Raw genomic sequence first — 23,145 nt, 5'->3', positions numbered from 1 at the left:
AAAATTACCGTTAGCACACTATTTTGCCGAAGTCCCTGGCAACGGCGCCAAAAACTTGATGCTTGATTTTATGAAGTGAATTATGGATGATATGCGATGGTGAAATTGTGTTGTTCACTCAAATTTCCTCAGCGGAATCCAAGTGTAAATTCCACTGAGTTTCCTGGTAAGTCTAGGGTCGAACTTAGGGACTTGTGAAAATAGGTTGCGTTGGTAATTTTTATGAAAATTTCGTGGTAACCAGATAAATAAATAAATTGTTGGGATTGTTGTTTGCGTTAATAAAAAATAAATAAATCCGGTGGATTTGAGAAAAGTCAGTTGTGGGATAGATGCACTGAGTATGCGGTGAACAGGTTGAGAAGGTCTTTAGCTATCGTTACCTGGGAATGCGTCAGACTATGCGATCATGCTACAACCATGAATAACAAGTCATTTTCCAATGCAAATGCGATGCTCCTAAGTCTAGGACACATGTGTTGAATGCAAAAGTGTCCATAGAGCTTATTCTTAAGTCTCTACTCTTGTCCTATGCGATGGTACAAGATGCATAAAGGCAAGGTGACCGCTCACAATCATATCCTTTCTCTAGGATGCATGCGATGCGTTAATAGCAAACAATGCTTATTCCTAAGCTCTTACCTCTTGATTATACATTCTAATCTGACTCTCCTGAGCCTAGATTCTAACCTAACCTTCCCAAGCCTAGATTTTGTCCTTAGATTACCCTCCCGAGTATCTTTAATGGACGAATGAAGCATACATAATACAAGATAATACCATAGAATGAAGATTCCCAGTCAAGCTAGCTAAGTGCTTCTCAACCCATTCAACAAATTTATCTACTCATGCGTAAATAACAGAGAGTGAACAGATATAGAGAAGGAATTCCATTTTTATAAATGAGTTTGAGTACAAAATAACAATGGAAGATAAAGGTAGAGAGCCTGGTAGCAATTCCTTGCTGACCGAGGCTTTTACACTGTCAATTTCTATTCGGTTCCAAAGATGTTCCTGCTTCAGCAGGCGTCGGCCCTCTCTTTGTTTTAGCAACTTCCAGTGCTCTCCCAAGCTTATCGGAATGATCTGTCGGCACAACCTTCTTCTCTCGCGTCCTCCTTGAAGTAACAGAAAATCTAAGAACCAGGCTAAACTCGTAAGATGGTGAACTCGTGAACTCATTAACCCCTTTTCTGAAGGATGCCTTTAGTATTTATAGAACATCCAGGGTGAATGGTGGCTTCTTTCTCATTATTGCACAGATGGGACGACTTTAATCCTGATTGATATGCCGAATATTTGTCACCGAAAAGCTGAATGTACTTGTGATCGTTATCAATTGTCAACTTAATTCAGATTCGACTGTCATCAGCTTTCTGTCCTATCGCAATTAATTCGCCTTTCACCCAGATGCGCCCACCATGTTGCACCGACCAAGTTGCGACAATCCTTCTCGATCAAATGTTTACGAACACAATCACTGCAAAGCGTTGCGGTGATGCTGCGCTCAACCAATGATTTCCTATGATCGCAATTTCCGCCTTGCGTCATCGCATATTCTACACAAAAATACAAAAATCAACTATTCTAATGCGATGAACACATGCGACTGCAATACTATGAATCTAATGCTTTTTGGATGCAATTTAACATGTTTTATCAACGCAACCCAACATTGTTTAAGAACTTAGCACTATGATAATGTGCATTTCTGCCCGTTATCACATACCATCCGTAGGCGAATGGTCAGGCCGAGGTGTCCAATCGGGAGATTAAGCTGATAATTGAGAAGGTGGTAAGGCCTTCGCGAAAAGATTGGGCACCGAAGCTCGACGATGCGTTATGGGCATACCGGACTGCATTTAAAACACCCATAGGTATGTCCCCATATGCGTTGGTATTTGGTAAGGTGTGTGATTTTCCTCTGGAGTTGGAATATAAGGCGCGGGGGCGGTAAAGAAGCTAAACTTTAACTTGAGAAAAGCAGAAGAAGAAAGAAAACTTCAACTGGTCGAGCTGGAGGAATGGAGGATCAATGCATATGAGAACGCGAAGATTTACAAGCAGCGCAAAAAGTGCTGGCACGAAAAACACATATGCAGCAAGAACCTCCAAGTCGGGCAGAGGGTCTTACTATTCAACTCATGACTACGGCTTTTCCTTGGAAAATTAAAATCGTGCTGGTCCGAACCCTTCATCATTAAAGAAATATTCATGGTGCAGTGGAGCTGATCACTGGATGGAAGCCGTACATTTAAGGTTAATGGATAACGAGTGAAGGCATATTGCGGGGGTGATTTTCAGCCAGAAAAGACCTCTGTGGATCTAAAAAACCCGGAATACAGAAAAATGGAGTGGCCCCTACATTGGCAAGCAACATCATCTGGGGCACAAGCCTTCTGGAGTATCCTTTGTTTGGTTCTTGAACTCTCATTTCTTCTACACTTTAATCATCATTTATCTATCTGCATTTTACTTATTACTACCTCATTCTATAAAAAGAAAAAAAAAATTATTTGTTGTTTTGTTTAAAATTATTTGACCCTTTCACTGTGTTTTTTTTAACGATCAAGGCACAGGATTGCGGAGGTGTTACATGAAGAACCAACTTATCTTACTCCATCACCGCAATCCAAAGAAGATAGATCACCGCAAAGAAGGATGCATCAATACATAATGTGGGCGACAATGCAAATTTGGGGGGTTGTATTCTTCCTTCACTTTATTTCAAATTTTGCACTATCGCATCGCATCTTAGTCTTAAAAGTTTTATCATCACATCCTCTTTGATTACTGCAATCATTTAATATTGATAAATTTAGTAAGTTACCGCATGCTGTCCCTTTGCCAATTATGATTTCAATGATGAAAAACATACTTCTATTCCTTTCGTATATACTAGAGTCAACTTAACTTTAATATAGTCACCTCATGAAATATTTCTAGAAGTTAGGGGTTTGCTAGCTTTCTCTTAAACTCTCTTTATGAAGCTTTCTAAGAACATCGCATGACTTATTTCAATCTTCTGGCAATGAGGACATTGCCGCATTTTAAATTTGGGGGTGAGGTATTTATTTTCGACCTTGTTATTTTGAAAAAAGAAAGAAGAAAAGAGGAAAATTTTGAGAATAACAACTCCACTGTCAACGCAATAGGGAAACCCATGTTGATAAGAGTTAGTTGTGAAGGGCACTTACCCGTAGTTGGGTGTTTGCAAGACACACGTGGGGGCAAGCCAAAACGAAAGTAAGTCTCCAGGATCAACGCATGAATAAATGACCGCAACTCTGCTGCCAAGAAGGTATGAGTTTAGTCTAAGAAAGAGCGGGTTGCTCGTAGTTGGATGTCCACATGACACATGTGGGGGTAGGCCAAAACGAAGGCAAGCCACTTGGATCAGCACAAGGTCAGAAAAAATAATAATGTCAAGAAATATGCAAGGATAAAATCATTTGACACCTATAACTGCATATGACATAATTTTTAATCTAAGCTTGATGACATAAAATGCGATGATGCCATAAACTTGTTGACATGTATGAATATGAATGAATAAAATTAATCTTCTTATGTCATACAACACATGGATGATTGCGATGATATGTGATACTACTTCTAGATATGTGTTATTAATGAATATTCTTGTAGTATGTTGTGCGTTGTCACAAGTTTCCTTGCGCTGGAACCATGTATAATTCCATCGCAAGTTTCTCTGTGTGATCCGAGGTCGAACACAGGGAATGTTTTAGGTTGATTGCTTTATATTTTTGATATATGCAACCGGGGGTTTTTCAATTTTTAAAAGTGTGGTGTGTACATGCGATAAAGAAAATTGTTCAGTAAAATAAAGATAAGCGATAAAAATGGGATAATAAAGTAAATTGCAATAAAATAAACCTAAGCTATGATGATACAAGATACAGGTTACATGATACAAGATATCGAGGTTGAGACTGACTGTGAAGAATATACAAAGATCGTGTTATGCGGTGGCAAGGCTTATGTGCGAAGTAGAAAAGGAAAGGATAATGAATATAAACAATGCAAGTTCCTTAATTGCGTTAAAGATATAAGTATGGTTCCGCTTTCCCTTGGCGTACACCTCTCGGTGATCGGCCACATTTCCCACATCTCTATGGTGAAACAGGGACGAACGTAGTGAACGCAAGGTGGCTTACCTCTCTGGAAGTACTTCTTGCTTTAGTTAACACATTATTCTAGCCTTCTCTCGACAGATCAGAATGGCATCTTCACTTCTGCTCTCACAGGTGAAGATGCCGTCTAGCATGCTTTAGCTAAACATCTTTATTTCTATAGCACAACTTAAGTTACTTGTTTAATTCATATTAATTACCAAGGGATTAGGAAAACATCGTGGAGAAAGCGATTAATGGAGGAATCGAAATAGACAGAAATGTGGAAATGAGAATGATCATGACAATGAATTATAAAATCAAGCGTCTGATACATGGTTGTGAATGATTTAGACTAAGAAGATGAAATACAATTGATGAATAAGAGTTAGAAACAAATACAAAAGAGTGCCAATGTCTTGACACCGATCTGGATGGAGAGATTGCTTGCCGGTGTAGATGGAGTGAACGGAAGGATGAGCTTCCCTCTCCGGCTTGCTTAACCGGTAGAGTTGATCTAGATACAGAGCTTCACGGCAGGGATTTGGAATGATTCGCCCTAAGACTCACCTCTCAGCCTTGTCTCTTTTCTTCTCGGATCTTCTCCGATCAGCACTCAAATCAGCCTCTCTCTTAATAGCCTCGTATCAATTATCCCCCGTATCAAGTATATCTTTCAGTGAATTCTTTGAGGGTATTTATAGATGAAAGCTTTGACTCTGGACTTGTGGTCCCCACTTTATTGTTATGGAAATTCCAAAAATGGTGGAATAAATATTCCTTCTGTTATGCAATCAGTCCGTTGAAAATGCACAATGGTTAGTTGTACATGTGTCAAAATCCTCCGTGATTGCGTTGCTTATTTGCATCTTTCGATCGTGTGCTCCCATGCGGTTGAAGTTCAGCTCTGGATCGATTGTCGTATGTGCTGTCATTGCGTTGATTATCTATTCATTCCTGAATGATGGGCACAATGCGATGTAGATGCGTTAATCTTTTTCTCTTGAACCATGAACGCATACGGTGACTAGATTTCCTGCAAAACAGACTTTAAATATTCTTTTCTACCATCGTAATGGTGTTAGTAGGGGTATTGACGAAAATTTGTAATTATTGCATTTCTTAGACAATTTTCATACAAATGACACAACTTTCCTCTCTTTTAGCCGCAATATCTAAATAAAGAAGTATAAATAACTTGTATTTCTACAAATTATCAACACCCCGATGGAAAAGTTTTCTTTTTGAAATAAATCATGCGATGTTCCGGAATTTAGTAAAGTCCTTTTGAAGGTTAAGCTTGCGGTCCCTAGGTCTTAGAAATATTTTAAGAGGAGACTTGAATAAAACTTAAGGAAACTTTGGTATATAGGATTTGAACGAAGTATCCTTGAGAAATCTAGGAAAAGAACATTGCGGTCGACTTACTAAAGGAAATCTTTAGCTTATGCTTGAGGACAAGCATTGTTTAAATTTGGGGATGTGATAACGGGCAGAAATGCACGTTATCATAGTGCTAAGTTCTTAAACAATGCTGGCTTGCGCTGATAAAATATGTTAGATTGCATCCAAAAAGCATCAAATTCATAATATTGCGGTCACATGTGCTCATCGCATAGAAACAGTTGATTTTTTTTTATTTTTATGCAGAATATGCGTTGACGCAAGGCAAAAAGAGCGATCATAAGAAATCATTGGTCGAGCGCAGCATTACCGCAAGGCTTTGTGGTGATTGTATTCGCAAACATCCGCTCAAGAAGGATTGCCGCATAGAGTCGGCGCAACTTGGTGGGCGCCTATGGGTGAAAGGCATAATTAATCACGATGGGATAGAAAGTTGATGACGGTCGAATCCGAATTAAGTTGACAGTCGTTAACGATAACAAGTACATTCAGCTTTTCAGTGACAAATATTCGGCGCATCAGTCAAGGAATTAAAACCATCCCATCTGTGCAATCATAAGAGAGAAGCCGCCTCTCACCCTGGAAGCCCTATAAATACCGAAGGCATCCTTCAGAAAAGGGGTTCACCAGTTTGAAGGTTCCACCGGTTAACAAGATCTGTTTATAGTTTAGCCTTGTTCTTAGATTTTCTTTTATTTTAAGGCGGATGCAAGAGAATGAGGTTGTGTCGATAGATCGTTCCAGTAAGCTTGGGAGAGCACCAGAAGCTTCAAGATTAGAGAGAGGGCCGAGTCCTGCGGAAGCAGGAATATCTTTTGAACCGAATAGAGATTGCCAGTGTAAAAGCCTCAATCAGCAAGGGATTGCTACTAGACTCTCTACCTTTATCTTCCATTTTTGTTGTGTATTCAACTCATTTATAGAAATAGAATTTACTTCTCTATATATGTTCACTCTTTGTTATTTATGCACGAGTAGCTAAATCTGTTGAATGGGTTAAGAAGCACTTAGTTAACTTAACTGGGGATCTTCATTCTATGCGATTATCTTGTATTATGTATGCTTCATTCGTCCATTAGAGATACTCGGGAGGGTAGTCTAAGGACAGGATATAGGCTTGGGAAGGTCAGATCAGAATCTAGGCTCGGGAAAGTCAGATTAGAATGTATAATCAAGAGATAGGAGTTTAGGAATAAGCACTGTTTGTTATTAACGCATCGCATGCATCCTAGAGATAGAATATGATTGTGTGCGGTCACCTTGCCTTTGTGCATCTTGCATCATCATATAGGAAAAGAGTAGAGACTTAGGAATACGCTCTATGGACACTTTTGCATTCAACACATCTGTCCTAGACTTAGGAGCATCTCATTTGCTTTGGAAAATGACTTGTTGTGCATGGTTGTAGCATGATCGCATAGTCTGACGCATTCCTAAGTAACGCTAGCTAAAGACCTTCTCAACTCGTTCATCCGCATACTCAATGCATCTATCACATAATCAGACTTTTCTAAAATCCGCCGCATTTGTTTATTTTTCATTACCGCAATCAACAAACAAACAAACAACTATTTGAGTTACCGATTACTGCAAAGTTTTCTAAAAAATTACCACCGCAACCTATTTTCACAAGTCCCTGAGTTCGACCCTGGACTTACTAGAAACTCAGTGGGGTTTACACTTGGATTCCACTGAGAAAACTTGAGTGCTCAACACATTTTCATCATCGAATTTCATCATCGCAATTTCATCCATAATTCCACATCATAAAACCACGCATCAGAGAACCCATCTAATCAACCTCGGCTTCGCATCCTTCTTTTTCATCAAATATTTTATACCCGACTGGTCAGTGTGGATGAGTACTTTTGTTCCCAGTAAATATGCTTTGAATTTCTCCAATTCAAATATTACCGCAAGTAACTATTTTTCTGTGGTGGTGTAGTTTGTTTGAGCCGGATTCAGGGTTTTACTCGCATATGCGATGGGATGTAGTATTGTTTTTCTCTTCTGCGCCAGCACTACTCCCATCGCATAACCGCTTACGTCGCACATTAATTCAAAGGGCAGTGTCCAGTCTGGTGTGATTAACACAGGCACAGTCGTTAATGCGTTCTTCAAAATCATGAATGCGTCGAGGCATTGGTCATCAAAGTCAAAATTTCTATCTACCTCCATCAACGCACTCAGTGGTCGTGCAATCTTTGAAAAGTCCTTGACAAAACGTCTATAAAATCCAGCATGTCCCAAGAAGCTCCTAATAGCCTTTACACTCGTTGGAGGTGGGAGCTTTTCAATCGCTTAAATATTTACCTTGTCCACCTCCAACCCGTCCCTAGAGACCTTGTGCCCAAGCACAATGTCTTCCTTTACCATGAAATGGCATTTCTCCCAATTAAGCACAAGGTTCGTCTTCTCACATCTTTTCAATATCTTCTCTAAGTTGTTAAGACAGACTTCGTATGTTTATCCATACACAGAGAAGTTGTCCATGAATATTTCTACAGAGTCTTCATGATATTCTGAAAAGATGGCCATCATACACATTTGGAAAGTGCTTGGCGCATTGCAAAGGTCGAACGGCATGCTTCGAAACGAAAATGTTCCATACGGGTAGGTGAATGTGGTTTTTTCTTGATCTTCAGGAGCGATCATGATCTGGTTATAACTGACATACCCATCCAAGAAGCAGTAAAAGTCATTTCCAGCTAGTACGATCCAGCATTTGGTCAATAAAAGGTAAAGGGAAATTATCCTTCTTTGTTGCCGCATTTAGTTTGCGATAGTCCATGCAAATCCGCCATCTGGTCATGGTCCTTTACGGTATCAGCTCGTTATTTGCATTAGGGACTACCGTCATCCCTTCTTTCTTTGGCACGCATTGCAAGGGGCTGACCCACGTGCTATCTACTATTGGATAGATGATGCCTGCATCTAACCACTTGATTATCTCCTTCTTTATGACCTCCTTCATCGCAAGTCTGCATTGATGTTCAATCGATCCTTTGTGATTCTATTAGAGACGAATCTTATGCATACAGTATGTGGGGCTAATTCTTCTAATGTCTGCGAGTGTACAACCAATTGCTTTTACATACTTTCTTAGAATGCTCAGCATCGCATTTTCTTGGTGTTCATTAAGTGTAGAGGAAATGATTACAGGTAGCTTTTCATTCTGCCCCAGAAACACATACTTCAGGTGGTTAGGAAGGGTCTTCAGCTATATTGTTGGTGGTTGCTCTAAGGACGGTTTTTTTGTTTTTCTTTTTTCATTCACTGTCAGATTGTCTTCTTTGGATGTGATCATCTTCTCTTCCTTGTTTGTTTTTTCTATGATCGCATTGCATGCTACAATGGATGCGATCGCATCCTCATCTTTGTTTTCATCTTTAGGCTTCTCTTCGTCATTCAAAATTTGTTCATCATCGGATTCATTAAGGTCTTCTTCATTAGGATATTTCATGGCTCGGATAATGTCAAACCTGAGCTTCTGACCATTCATGCTTAAGGTGATCTCTCCTTTGTGCACATCAATCTGGGCACGACCGGTCGATAAAAATGGTCGCCCCAGGATAATGGGCACATCTTTGTCTGCTTCGTAGTCCAGGATGATGAAGTAGACTGGTAATATAGATTTGTCGATTGTAACCAGTACATCCTTCACCTTCCCCTCTGGATGCACAAGAGATCTATCCGCTAATTGGAGAGTCGCCATTGTGGGTGTAAGTTGCCCCACAGTCAGCTGCTTGAAAATTGATGGGGGCATCAAGTTAATGCTGGGTCTGAGATCGCACAGCGCTTGCCCTATGTATAATCCTCCAATGGAGCAAGGTATAGTGAAACTCCTAGGGTCGCGCATTTTTGGTGGGATTATAGATTTTGAACTCTACGTCAAAGCCACTGTGGCGAACTTACCAGTGCCTCTCTTCTTTGTCACCATATCCTTTAGAAACTTTGCATATGGGGGCATCTTCTCAATTGCTTCAATGAACGGAATATTAATATGCAATTATTTTAACATATTCATGAAGCATTGATACTGTACCTCATCATTTTTCTTCTTTCTGAGTCTTTGTGAGAATGGTGGTAGCTATATTCTTACAGTCCCCTGTTCTTTTGGCTCTGAGGTGGACACAATCTCAGTTTCCATCGCCTCTTTTTCCTCTGTTTCTTCTCGAGTCACCGCAATCTCTGGTTCCAACATAATTGGAGCAGTCCGGCTAGGCTTCTTCTTCTCCCCTGCCACAGTCTTTCCCCTCCACAATGTCACGACTTGACATTGCTCTTTACCCGTACCCCTTGGGTTACGTGGGAGTTCCGTTGAGCTCGACAGGGTCCCTTGCGGTATGTTCTTGAGTTCGCCCACAATCTGGCCTATCTGAAGTTCTAAGTTACGGATAGACGTTGATAACTTGTAGAAATACAGGTTATTTAAACTGCTTTATTTAGATATTGCGGCCAAAATAAAGGAAAGTTGCGTCAATTGTATAGAAATTGGCTAAGAAATGCAAGAATTATAAATTGTCGTCAATACACCCACTGACACCATTGCGATGGTAGAAAAGAATATTTCAAGTCTGTTTTGCAGGAAATCAAGTCACCGCATGCGTTCATGGCTCAAGATAAAAAGAACAACGCATCTACAACACATCGCATTGCACCCCTCATTCAGAAATGAATAGACGAACAACGCAATGATGGCGCATGCGACAATCGATCAAGAGCTAAGCGATCAACGTAATCTCAACCGCATGCGATAATCAAAAACAACATCGCATGTGGGCAAACGATCGAAGATGTGAAGAGCAACGCAAATGCGGAGATTCTGACGTGTGTACAGTTGACCGTTGTGCATTTCTGACGGGATTAATTGCGTAATAGAAGGAATATTCACTCCACCATTTCAGAAACTACCTTAACAATAAAGTGAGGACCATAATGCAGAGAGTCAAAGCTTAGCCTATAAATAGCTCCGGCCATTCCACTGAAAAAAAATATGCTTGAATACAGAGAAAAGTGTATATACTGATATGAGAAAGAGATTGGTTGAGCAATTAATCAGAGTAGAACTGGGAAGAAATAAGAGACAAGGCCGAGAGGTGAGTCTCTGGGCAAGAATCCTTCTGATCCCCACCGTTGAAGCTCTGTACGAAGGTCACTTCTATCGGACGAGCAAGCCTGAGAGGGAAGCTCTTCTCTTCATCCACTCCACACGCCGGCAAGCAAAACCACCATCCAGATCTGTGTCAAGATGTTGACACTCTTCTGTATTTGTTTCTATCTCTTCATCATCAATTGTATTCATCTTCTTAGTCTATCATTCACACCATGTATCAGACGCTTAATTCTATAATTAAATGTTATGATCATTTTCATCTCCATCTCTTTGCCTATTTCCGTTAATCCATATTTCCCTTTCTCCATGATGTTTTCTTAATCCCTTGGATAATTAGAAATAATTGAGCAAGTAAATTAATTGGGTTAAGGAAATAATTATGTTTAGTCAAAGCATGCTAGACGGCATCTTCACCTGTGAGAGCAGAAGTGAAGATGCCATTCCGCCTATCGAGAGAGGGTTGGAAGAATGCGTTCACTAAAGCGAGAAGTACTTCCAGATATGGAAGCAACCTTGCGTTCACCACGTTCCATCCCTGTTTCACCATAGAGATATGAGAATGCGGCCGATCACCAAGAGATGTACGCCAAGGGAAAGCGGAACCTTAGTTGTATCTTTAACGCAATTAACAAACTTGCGATGTTTGTACTAATTATTCTTTCTCCTTCTGATTCATCCATTAAGCCTTGCCATCGCATACCATGATCCTTTGTATAAACTTCACAGTCAGTCTCGAACTCAACATCATGTATATCATGTATCTTGTATCTTGCATCACGTTAGCTTAGGTTTATTGCACTTTATTTTATTAACGCAACTTTAGTTTATCTGCACAATTTTACTTTACCGCAATTTAATTTCCTGTAGAAACACAATCTTTATTAATTGTAAAAACCGGTTGCATATATAACAAATGTAACACATTGAAGACAACAATCCCTGTGTTTGACCTCAGATTACTCTGAGAAACTTGCGTTGGAATTATACTTGGTTTTAGCATAAGGAAACTTGTGACAATGCATAGCATACTACAAGCATTGCATTAATAATGCATACATCTAGAAGTAGTATCGCCTAAAGTGTAAATAAGCATAACACAACATCCACATTCCATCTCCATCTTTCCAAGACATCAAGTTTATGGCAACATGAGCTTGTATGATTCACATTTATATTTGTCCATATGCTTAAAGATATAAATTTAGCGTTACAGACGTCACTTGGTTTTGAAGCAGAGTTTCATTCTTTTCAATATATTGCTTCAACAATCTTTCCAAAGAGGAAGATTGCGGTGCCTGCGAACTGCTAGCTTGATTACTCGTTTGACTGTTAGTTCGTGGGAAAATCCAGGTGGCCCTTCTTTTTGTGCCACTGATTGAAAATTTTTCTTTTGATTTTTCCACGCAAAGTTGGGGTGGTTTCTCCACCTAGGGTTGTACGTGTTAGAGAATGGATTGTTCTTCACAAAATAAATTGATTATGGGTTTTGTGGGCATTCCTCCATTGCGTGTCCTTCACCACAAGTAGCACACCTTGTGGTCATCTAGTTGATTGCGTTCACTTGACCACTGTAGATAAGGGGGGGAGATGTTAAATTGAAATATTATCTTGGAATACTACTGGTGTACCCTCACGCTCCCTTCCAAGTCTTGGAGGCTAAGGCTAGGGAGGGGGTGTGACACTCTGCCTGGCACAAGCCAAATTAAGCAAGACATGAGTTGACTTAAATATGGAACGCAACCGAAGTTGGATGCCTGCATGACACACGTGGGGGTAAGCCAAAACGAAGAGCGTAACCAAGTTCAACACCGCATTTGAATAAGTAAACGCATAAGCTTGAATTATTTTAAATGAACGTATTCTCATAAGCTGAACGCAAAGTTGCGGAGAATGAATAAAAAGCTTTTGAGCAAGGGCTTGCCAAATTTCAACTTAGAAAAAATCTCTTTGAAGAAGCAACCAAAGTAGAGGAGAGCATTGCAACCATGGTTAGAGGTACGAGTTAATTATATTATGAAAAGTTGGTCATTGTAAAGGAACGCCAAAAGGTGAGTTAAGAATTTCTTGAATGTAACGCATGCTTGAGGACAAGCATGATTCTAAGTTTGGGGGGTTGATAACTGGCAGAAAAGCCAGTTATTATAAGACTTTTATTTAGAATTATGAGGGCTAACAGGTAGAAAACGCAGTGATAATACTTAGAATTTATGAAAAATTGAGTTTTGTGTCGATAAGCCCCTAAAACCTCACTGACCCAATATTATGCGTTATTCCATGCCAAAGTGTCTATTTTTGTAGCTATCGCAAGAATCAAACGCATGCGTTTGTAATAAGCAATCACAGACAAACGCATGCGCTGAAGCCAGGCGATCGCAACAGACAAATGCATGCGCTGAAGCCAGGCGACCGCAAAAGACGAACGCATACGGCAACCCCATGCGTCCAACGCATGGAAGTTGTAGTAATCGCATGCGTCCAATGCATGGAGAATGCGGTGAACAAATAGAGATTACAGCCACGGATTGACAGCCATAATAAAAGATCGCAAGATGGGTAGAACGCGTTTATAACTTCATCTAAATTCAGCTTGGACGTATACCTTGGGAGTATCAACAAGATAAGGCGATGTGACAATGCCCATACCGCAACAAAAGCAGCAGTGAGCCATACCTTCATTATTACAGCTGTCGGCGTCCAAATTCTATAAATAGCCCTTGAAACCTTCATTTTGAGACATCCGAGCTTCTGCCTCAAGGAAGAAGTTTGTGATCACAAATGAGAGCTTGAAAGAGATTTCTAGTGAGAATTCTTCATCTCCACAACCCAGACCGAGTGACGATCAGAGCATTCGCCGAAGATAGAGCTCGAGAGAGACATCTCCACCATTCAACCATGGCACCACCGACAGCCTTGATGCAGAGTCCTTCATCTCCCTTCTAATCTCTGCATTGTATTACATTTCAGCTTGAGATATTAAGATATTTTATGATCAATGCATAATTCCTTCATTACTGTCTTCTTCATTATCTTCATCTCTATCATAGTTTATCTTCAGCATTTATTTATCAAAGTCAATCGCATGCTTAATCGTGTTTCCTAGAGATAGGACTCATGTAGCAACCCACCAAGAGGTATGCATTGTGCGAGTATAGTGAGTTAATCCTCTTTGCTTGGTGAAAGGCTGTGGCAACGCCTGTCTATGGGATGCTGCATTGCTTATCTATAAGTTAAGTAGCCACGTCTAACTGCCTGAGAAGGTAAGGGATGGAACGCACTAAGCAAGGTTCGTATTGTTCCTAGAGATAGGCACAATCTTATGCTCGATGCAACCATGCACTATAGAGATATAGTCATGCGGCTGACCACCTAGAGGTGTGATGCGTTAGTGCAACAAGCTGAGATTACTAGGGCGATTTAAGATAGTAAACATTACTATGCATTATTGGTTGTTGTGTCTCTACTTATTCTCATTGTAAGTCTTCTATTGCTAAATCTATTTAGTTAGGAGTAGGAGAAGTGTGTAAAACATTTAAACCTTCTTCGCTTTATTTTTATTCTTATTCATCGCCTCAAACGCATCACCTCACAAATATTATTAAGTGACAAGTCCCCGTGTTCGACCTCGGATTACCCGAGAAACTTGCGTTTGTGTTATACTTGACACAAGCGTAAGAAAACTTGTGATAGGAACGCATGATCATTGCATGCTAAGATTAATGCATCATCATTCCGCGCATGACCTCAGATGCATGGGAGCAAATGCATCAGTTATGTTTAACGCATGATTTCATGTTCAAACCCATCCGTCCTTAAATAAAAATAAAATAAAATAAAACAAAACAAAATGCGTCCCTAAATTATCCCAAAACGTTCCTAGAAAGTTCACACCGTGAGATTCATACTAAGCTTCATGTCACCCTGGAAGTGACATCCATTCGAAAAGTGTTCATATGGGTCAAGATCAAGATGAATGAGGGAAGTAGTTCATAGTAAGTGGGTGAAGGATATGTGTCAACGTGTCCTACAATCTCTTCCATTGATTTGGACTAAGAGATTCCTATGTTGCGCCTACTGATTAGCTTTATGTGGCCCTTGCTAGTCATTTAACAACGATTATCCCTTCAGAGGGTTGTAACATGGGATTCAGAACAACTCAATCTCAAGAAATGGATATAATTTCTTAGGTCGTTTCCCAACTTTGACTCTGCAACTCGGTAGCATCGTTGGGGCCATTGATAGGCATAAAATTTGATCTTATCTTATGTCACACAACGCATGGATGATTATAACGCAAAATGATGCGATGATTCTAAATAAGCACATGGACAGTGATGAATGATGGAAATGGAATGTGGATGATGTGTTATGCTTATTCAGACTTTATGTGATACTACTTCTAGATGTATGCGTTATTAATGAAATGCTTGTAGTATGCTACGTGTTGTCACAAGTTTCCTTGCGCTGAAACCAAGTATAATTCCAATGCAAGTTTCTTGGAGTGATCCGAGGTCGAACATAGGGATTGCTTAGTTAATGCGTTATGTTCGTGATATATGCGACCGGAGGTTTTTCAATTAATAAAAGATTGGTTTATACAGGTATTTAAAGTTGCAGTAAAGTAAAATTGTGTGGTAAAGTAAAGTTGCGATAATAAAATAAAGTGCGATAAAAGTAAACCTAAGCTATTATGATACAAGATACAGGATAATGATACATGATACTAAGTTTGAGACTGACTGTGAAGATTATACAAAGGGTCGTGTTATGCGGTGGCAAGTCTTTATGCATGAAACAGAAATAGAAAAGATAACTAGTATAAACATCGCAAGTTATTAATTGTGTTAAAGGCAATAATGCTCAAACTTTGCATTGATTGATCGCTCCGAATGCTCCACCTAGGCACATTACTTAACATCGCAATTTTCTTTCTATCCTTGAAAATTTATAACAAAGCCCTACTTTATTCTTCTATACTACAAATTTCTACTCAGAATTGCTTTTCTAGTTTTAAAAAGAATGTTTACCTCTTCTTGTCAAACAACTTGATGCGTCTGGATGCGGTGGTCAAACTTTGCGTCATTTATTAGAGACTGTTGATCATGGTTACACCCTTCATTTTGGTTTGTTCCCACGGGTGTCATGCGAACATCCAACTACGGTTGTGTGCCAATCTCAACTTTAACTCATGAATTTCAGAGGAGTTATCTCTTGTTTCTTTTATTCTTCTTTTGCATTTTTCTCTTTTCATATTGCATTGTTTTTGGAAACCCACCTTCGTTTTGGCTTGTTCCCACGGTGTCATGCGAACATCCAACTATGAGCAGGCTCATTTCACAACTTAACTCTTATCAGGTTGGGATTTTTTTTGAGGTTTCCCTTGTGCTTACATTGGAGTTTATATGATTTTTTTTTTAAAAAAAATAATGAGCGCATTTTTCTTAATGATTGCATACCCTTGATCTCATCTACTCAGACCTTCCCCACCCCCAAATTTAGAGATGCGCAAGGTCCTCATTGCGTTGTTTGGACAGAATAGACAAACACTTAGACAAAATTTCAAAAAGAAGGTTTGGGCAGAATTTTGAAGGATAAAAGGTAAAGCATTGCTACGCTACAAATTAACTAAGTGTTAGTTAGAAAATACAAGGTGTGGGAAATGTTTCTAAGTGTATGCATATAACTCATCATGGCAGTGCAATGAATAACGCAAAATAAAAGATCAAGAATATCGCAAATAATGATGAAGGATGATAAAGAAGAGGCATAGGCATATAGAGAGAATTGCTACTCAGTTGTATTGAAAATTAAGTATACAAGTAATTACAAATATTGCAATGCAAAACTTTTGCCGTACAAAGAATCAAAGAGTTTAATTAAACAATGAATGAAATATAGCAGAATGGCCACAATAAAAATTAAATTGTAAAAAATTACTGAGGAGCAGGAGGTTCTAGAGGAAGGTTCAGATGTGGTACTTGAGGAGCTTCTTCAAAAATCAGATGCTTCCTGAGATGCGGAGGTACCATGGGTCCATGAAGATATGCTATCAGAAAATTGAAGTATTCATGGTTGCACTCCACTAGCTGTCTTTGGTACAGGTGGATCGTATAAGTGTTGCACTGAATATTGATCAACACCTACCTTGTCATGGCAGCACTGCATTGTAAATCGTCAACTTGCTCGATTATCGCATCAATTCTCTAGCTGAAGAAGGTTTGTTGCTGAGAGAAGAGCTTTTGCTATTGGGAGAAGAGTTGTTGTTGTTGGGCAAGAAGGGACTGCATATTTGCTAATTCAGCAGCTAAGAAAGCAACGGTGGGTTGTGCCTGCGATGCCTCACCATCGATGTTTTGTGGTTGGGCAGAAGTGCCTTCACCCAAATCATGTGGGTCATCAACACGCAGTGGTGGAAGGGAAAGTTGCGGTGATGATGCTGAAGGTGATGATAAGGCTGCTGGGTATGCGGTTGGAGAATCTGGGGGAAGAAGAAGATTGGTAAAGTGCTCGAGAAGGGAAGAAGAAGGTTGTGTGGGAGGGCTTGAAGGGCAAATTATTAAGGGTAATGGGTCCAAGGGTTTTGGTTCTTGCATTATTGAGTCTTGGATTTTCTCCTTTCCCTTTTCGTCTCTGCGCTGTTTCTTCCACTTGGGCTCTTGCGGCGCATTCAAATCAATGTTGGGCCTCTTCAAAGGGAGCTCAGGGTAGTGTGGGGAATCTTTGACGAGCAACCTCAAAATCTTGATGTTTATTAGGCCGTGAACTTTTGCCATTGGCTCTTCATCAATGCCCTCACTTAATGATAGGCATAAACTTGAAACCATCCATGGGAAGAAGTAATGCCCTCTTATGTGCCCCATAAAACCTCGAATTTGTCTTGCAATCAACTGGCCCACATCGATTGTAATGTCGCGCACAATGCAATATGCGACCATGACTTGATCCATCGAAATTGTTTTGTCATGGGAAGTTGGGATCAGCCGTCGTTTGACCAAATAGACCTAAAGTCATGCCTCAGGAAGTAGTGTCTTGGACGCCAGGGTCTAGATGCCTTTTAAAGAAACCATCCACTTAGTGCCCGGTTGCATTAATATTCGCAATGCATCTTCCATCTGCTCTTCAATGGGATTATCAATGATTTTGTTGCCCGGTGCATCCGGGTTATCCTTCATCTGGTACAGTTCATTGATGTCCTTTGCGCTGAAAGACACCATTTCCCCTTTTATGGTCACTACATCCTTGGTGCCATGTAGCCGTCCATGGTAGAAGTCGCGCATTACCTCTGGAATGACAATGGCTGGGCACTGGCAAAATATGTCCCATCCATGTTCTACAATCATGCTCGTAATTAGGTCTGGTAGTGGCATTGGCACAGGGAAAAAGCCCATCTCCATCAGCAAGTCATAGTTCTCCTTCTTTCTTGATGGATGCACCTTTGCCAACGCGGGCTTGTTGCTCTCTGCGACTACTTTGCCCTTTTTCTTGGTCAACGCAAGGTGGGATTGTTGCCTTTGTTTTCTTTCTCGCTCCTTGCATTGTTCCTCTTTTTCCCGTACAGCAAGTTCTTTTCCCTTCTTCTTTCTTAAGCGCTGCACGTCTGCTTGGCGCTTCTTTTCCTTCTCGTCCTTCTTCTTTTTCTCTTCTTCTGCTTTCTTCTTCCTTTCTTCTTCTGCCTCTTCTCTCTCTTCTATTTCAAACTGCTCGGAGGCCAGCAAAAGACTCTGTTCCTCTTCAAGCCTTCTTATTTCTTTGACTCTTGATATTTCATTATTGCGGTGTACCTTCTCATCTTGTAATCTTCTGCTTCGACTACCTTCTGCGATGATGAGTTTTGCTCGCATCATTTTCTCCTACTTCTCTTCCTCCTCTTTTCTTCTCCTCTCCTGCTCTTCTAATCCTTCAATTAAAATTGGAGGGTCCATGGTTGACCCTTGTGGTGCATTCTCCTTGTGACGCCGCATCAAGGGGGTAACATCTCCTTATTCTCCATCGTCAGTCGCAAACGTTTGTACTGTTTCAGGTTGCACTGGTTCTCTAAGTTGTACTGATTCCCCCTTGTCCTCCCTTATGGAGGTGGATTCTCCGTCCAGCTCTGGGCTTGCAGCCCTCTTTCTCCTCTCTTCTTCCTTCTTCAGGCGCCTTTCCTCCCGCCTGTATTCTTTCTTCTCACTCCTTTCTTGCTTCTTCAGCCTGGCCTCCCCATCTTCTTCATCCTTCTTCTCTTTTATCTTCTTCTCTGCTTTGTTTAGATGGGATGGCTCATCTCCTCCAGCCTTCTTTTCCTTGCTCTTCTTCTTCTTCTCCTCTTCAACCCCTTCGAGCTGCTTCTCCGCTGCCGCTTCCTCCAAAGCGACTTTGATGTGTCCTTCATAGGATTCTACTTGCGTAGCTTCCTTAGGATCCACGATGACCAGAGCGCTTCTCCTTGACTTCTCTTCCGTCACCTCCTCCGTAGGTAGTGGTTGGTTCATAACCCTAGCCTCAGACAGTCCTTCTCCTTTCTCCAATTTGCTGAGAATGCTCCCAAACAGCTCCTTATCGTTTTGTCTCTTCTTCTCACTTTTAGAGGAGAATGTTGGTGTTGGGATTGGGGTGCTTTCAGAACTCTTCCCCCTCTTAAATTGAAGTGACCTAGCTACTAAGGGGTTTCACCGGGGTCTTCTGACGACTCAAGGGATAGTCTGTGGTTGAGCAGCGACACGACGACTGGCTGCAAGGAATACCGCCTCTCGCATGGTAAGCTGGGTTGTCGAAGGTGATGAAGGTGAAGAAAATGGCTGGGAAGTCTGATTTTCCATGGATGTCGGAGTAAAAGAAACTAGAAATCGTTACGGTTCTAGGAAGAAAGAAAGGTTTGGTATGCAGAGGCGATTTAGGGTTTCTTTTTACAAGATGAAGCTAGTAAACGATCTGAGACAAAGAGACCCGCTTTTATAGGTTGGGCCTTGATGGGCCCAACGCGGATTCTGTGGTGGCAGGCCTCGAGCTACTAAAAAAGCCTACTGCTAGCACTTCTCACATTTATGAAGTTGCAAAGTCGTACGTCCTTTCAACTGCAGATTCATCATGTCCTTGGAAGCTAGAGCGATTAGACTTCTCAATTTGCAAAAATAATTTTCTTTAGTGTTTTATTCAAATGGGCGCAAGGTGAAGAATTAACGCAATGAATTCATCAACGCAAATGCATCTTTGCAGAGGACGGGCAACAACGCATGTATTCCTACAACACACCCCTTAACTCAACACATTTCTGGAGGACGGGCGCACAGTATTTCTACTAGCGCAACACTACCTCAACATAGTGCATTTTTGCTAAGGACGGGCAAAGAACACATACGAGCGCAACACACCCCTCAACGCAATGCATTTGAATTGGATGAATGCAAAGTGTATCTTGTTGGTACAAGACGCACCCATTAATGCAATGCATACCAGATGTTGATTGTTTTATTATTAAAATTTTATTTTTATTTATTATTATTATTATTATTTTCATCAACGCAAGTCACACGGACATTGTAGTAATAATTTTCTTCTTATTAATCAACCACTCAACAGGTTTAAGAATAATGCATTTATGACAGAAAAGTTAAAGAACTTAATGAGAGTACAGAAATAAATGCAAAGGGAATTAAATGAATCATAAATTCATAAAGCATTGAAAAACAAATTGAATGAAGTAGTAAATGACAAAGTTCATAGATCAATAAAGAGAAGAATCTAAAAGAAATCATGTAAACATAGAATTGAGATATGGACTGGAAGATAGTTTTCTTTGATGAATGCAATCCACACCTCCACAGGTGGTCCAGCTTGCCTGCCCAATGTCTTTAGGGACACTACTCCTTTCCATGGGATCCAGGGGCTTCAGAATTACTTGGCAACGTTCCAGGTGTTCTATTACATAACTTGGATGCCAGTTGCCCCCCTTGAATCTCCAAATTTCTAATTGAAGACACCTGCGCCTGCATCACCGCATCGTTTTTATCCATGTATTGCTTGAGTAGGGCCTCCAATGAATTACTATAAGTGTTTAAAGATGAGGGTTGTTGATTGTGTGATTGCCTTTGTTGACCCTGATTCTGATTGTGGTGAAAAAGTGGAGGGTTTCCTCGATTCCCTGAATTGCTATTCTGATGGTTACTTGGCCCACCTTAGTTTTGATTCCCTCCCCAACCGAAGTTAGGGTGACTCTTTGAACCAGGATTATACATGCTGCTGAAGGGGTTATTTTGGATTGCACATACTTGCTGCATGTTCAATGGGCACATTTCCGCTGCATGGCCTCCTCCACAATAAACGCAACTAACTGCGGCCACTTGTGCTGGCGCATTGGGTTGCGCTGTTGTTTGGGAGAGGGCACCTTGATTAAGCACCAACGACTGGAGGATAGAAGTCATTGTGGCCATCTGGGCGGCTAAAGTGGTCACTGTCTCCGCAGGGACAATGGCAGTTTCATTTCTTCTTCTTTCAAAGCCTCTTCCTCCATATCCATCGTCTACCCAATCATCCATATTCAGCAAGATACGGTCAAGGATGACCTTGGCCTCAGCATATGTCTTATCCATAAAACCTCTTGCCTTGGAGGTATCAACAATAGCCTGCGTTGATCTGTTCAGACCATTATAAAATGTCTCCATCAGGATGCAATCGGGTATCCCGATATGCGAACAATTTTTCACCAGTCTTCTGAATCGTACTCATGCGGTGCTAAGGGTCTCGTTATCTATCTGTTCAAAGTTCAACACGTCCTTCCATCGCCTTGCGTTGACAACTGGAGGGAAAAACTTCTTTATGAACCACTCAACCAGTTGATCCCATGAAGTAATCTCACTTGGCTCCAGTGAATGAGCCCACCTCTTGACCTCATCCCTCAAGGTGTAAGGGAAGAGATATAATCTGATACCTTCAGGAGTAATGCCAGGTATAGAGAAGTTTCCGCACATCTCGACAAAACTGGTCAGGTGGGCATGTAGGTCCTCACCTTGCAGACCCCCAAACTGCCCCGCATTCTGGATCATTTAGAACATGATCGGTTTGATCTCGAATATGTCGTTCTCCTCAACGATCGGCCTTGAAATTTAGGGCGAAAAATCATATAGATTGGGCGCCGCATAGTTTCTCATCAGAATGTTGCGATCAGCGGCAAGGAAAACTGGATCTTGCACTGGCCGTCCCATCCCTTGATTTTTTGCGAGAGCCACATTGTCATTATTATTATCTGCCATGTTGGCCTTCTTTTGCCTCGCTTGGTTCTAGTGTGCCCTTGCGCGAAATGTATGCTCGATCTTTAGGTCAGCCTCAAATTCTGGGTCAGTCCCAGTACTCATAAACTGTCAAACTGCTCTCCGCGATGAACATCCAGTACAAAGAGATCTGTCCTGCAAAATATCACAAACATACTCAACAATAACCATTACCAATCCCCGGCAACGGGCCCATAAACTTGATAGGCATAAAATTTGATCTTATTTATGTCACACAACGCATGGATGATTATAACGCAAAATGATGCGATGATTCTAAATAAGCACATGGACAGTGATGAATGATGGAAATGGAATGTGGATGATGTGTTATGCTTATTCAGACTTTATGCGATACTACTTCTAGATGTATGCGTTATTAATGAAATGCTTGTAGTATGCTATGCGTTGTCACAAGTTTCCTTGCACTGAAACCAAGTATAATTCCAACGCAAGTTTCTCGGAGCGATCTGAGGTCGAACACAGGGATTGCTTAGTTAATGCGTTATGTTCATGATATATGCGACCGGGGTTTTTCAATTAATAAAATATTGGTTTATACAGGTATTTAAAGTTGCAGTAAAATAAAATTGTGCGGTAAAGTAAAGTTGCGATAATAAAATAAAGTGCGATAAAAGTAAACCTAAACTATTATGATACAAGATACAGGATACTGATACATGATACTGAGTTTGAGACTAACTGTGAAGATTATACAAAGGGTCATGTTATGCGGTGACAAGTCTTTATGCATGAAACAGAAATAGAAAAGATAACTAGTATAAACATCGTAAGTTATTAATTGCGTTAAAGACATAACTACGGTTCCGCTTCCCCTTGGCGTACATCTCTCGGTGATCGACCGCGTTCCCACATCTCTGTGGTGAAATAGGGATGAACGTAATGAACGCAAGGTTGCTTCCATCTCTGGAAGTACTTCTCACTTTAGTCAACACATTCTTCCAACCTTCTCTCGATAGAAGGAATGGCATCTTCACTTCTGCTCTCACAGGTGAAGATGTCGTCTAGCATGCTTAAGCTAAACATATTTATTTCCTTAACCCAGATTAATTTACTTGTTGGATTCATGCTAATTACCAAGGGATTAAGAAAACATTGTGGAGAAAGCGAATTACGGATGAACAGAAATTGACAAAAAGATGGAGATGGAAATGATCATGACATTCAATACTAATATTTAGCGTCTGATACATGATGTGAATGATAGACTAAGATGATGAATGCAATT

The sequence above is a fragment of the Benincasa hispida genome, chromosome 2 (genome assembly GCF_027475165.1).
Source record: "Benincasa hispida cultivar pf3 chromosome 2, pf3_genome.v1.1, whole genome shotgun sequence".
NCBI classification, from domain to species: Eukaryota; Viridiplantae; Streptophyta; class Magnoliopsida; order Cucurbitales; family Cucurbitaceae; genus Benincasa; species Benincasa hispida.
This window is presented reverse-complemented; position numbering follows the sequence as displayed.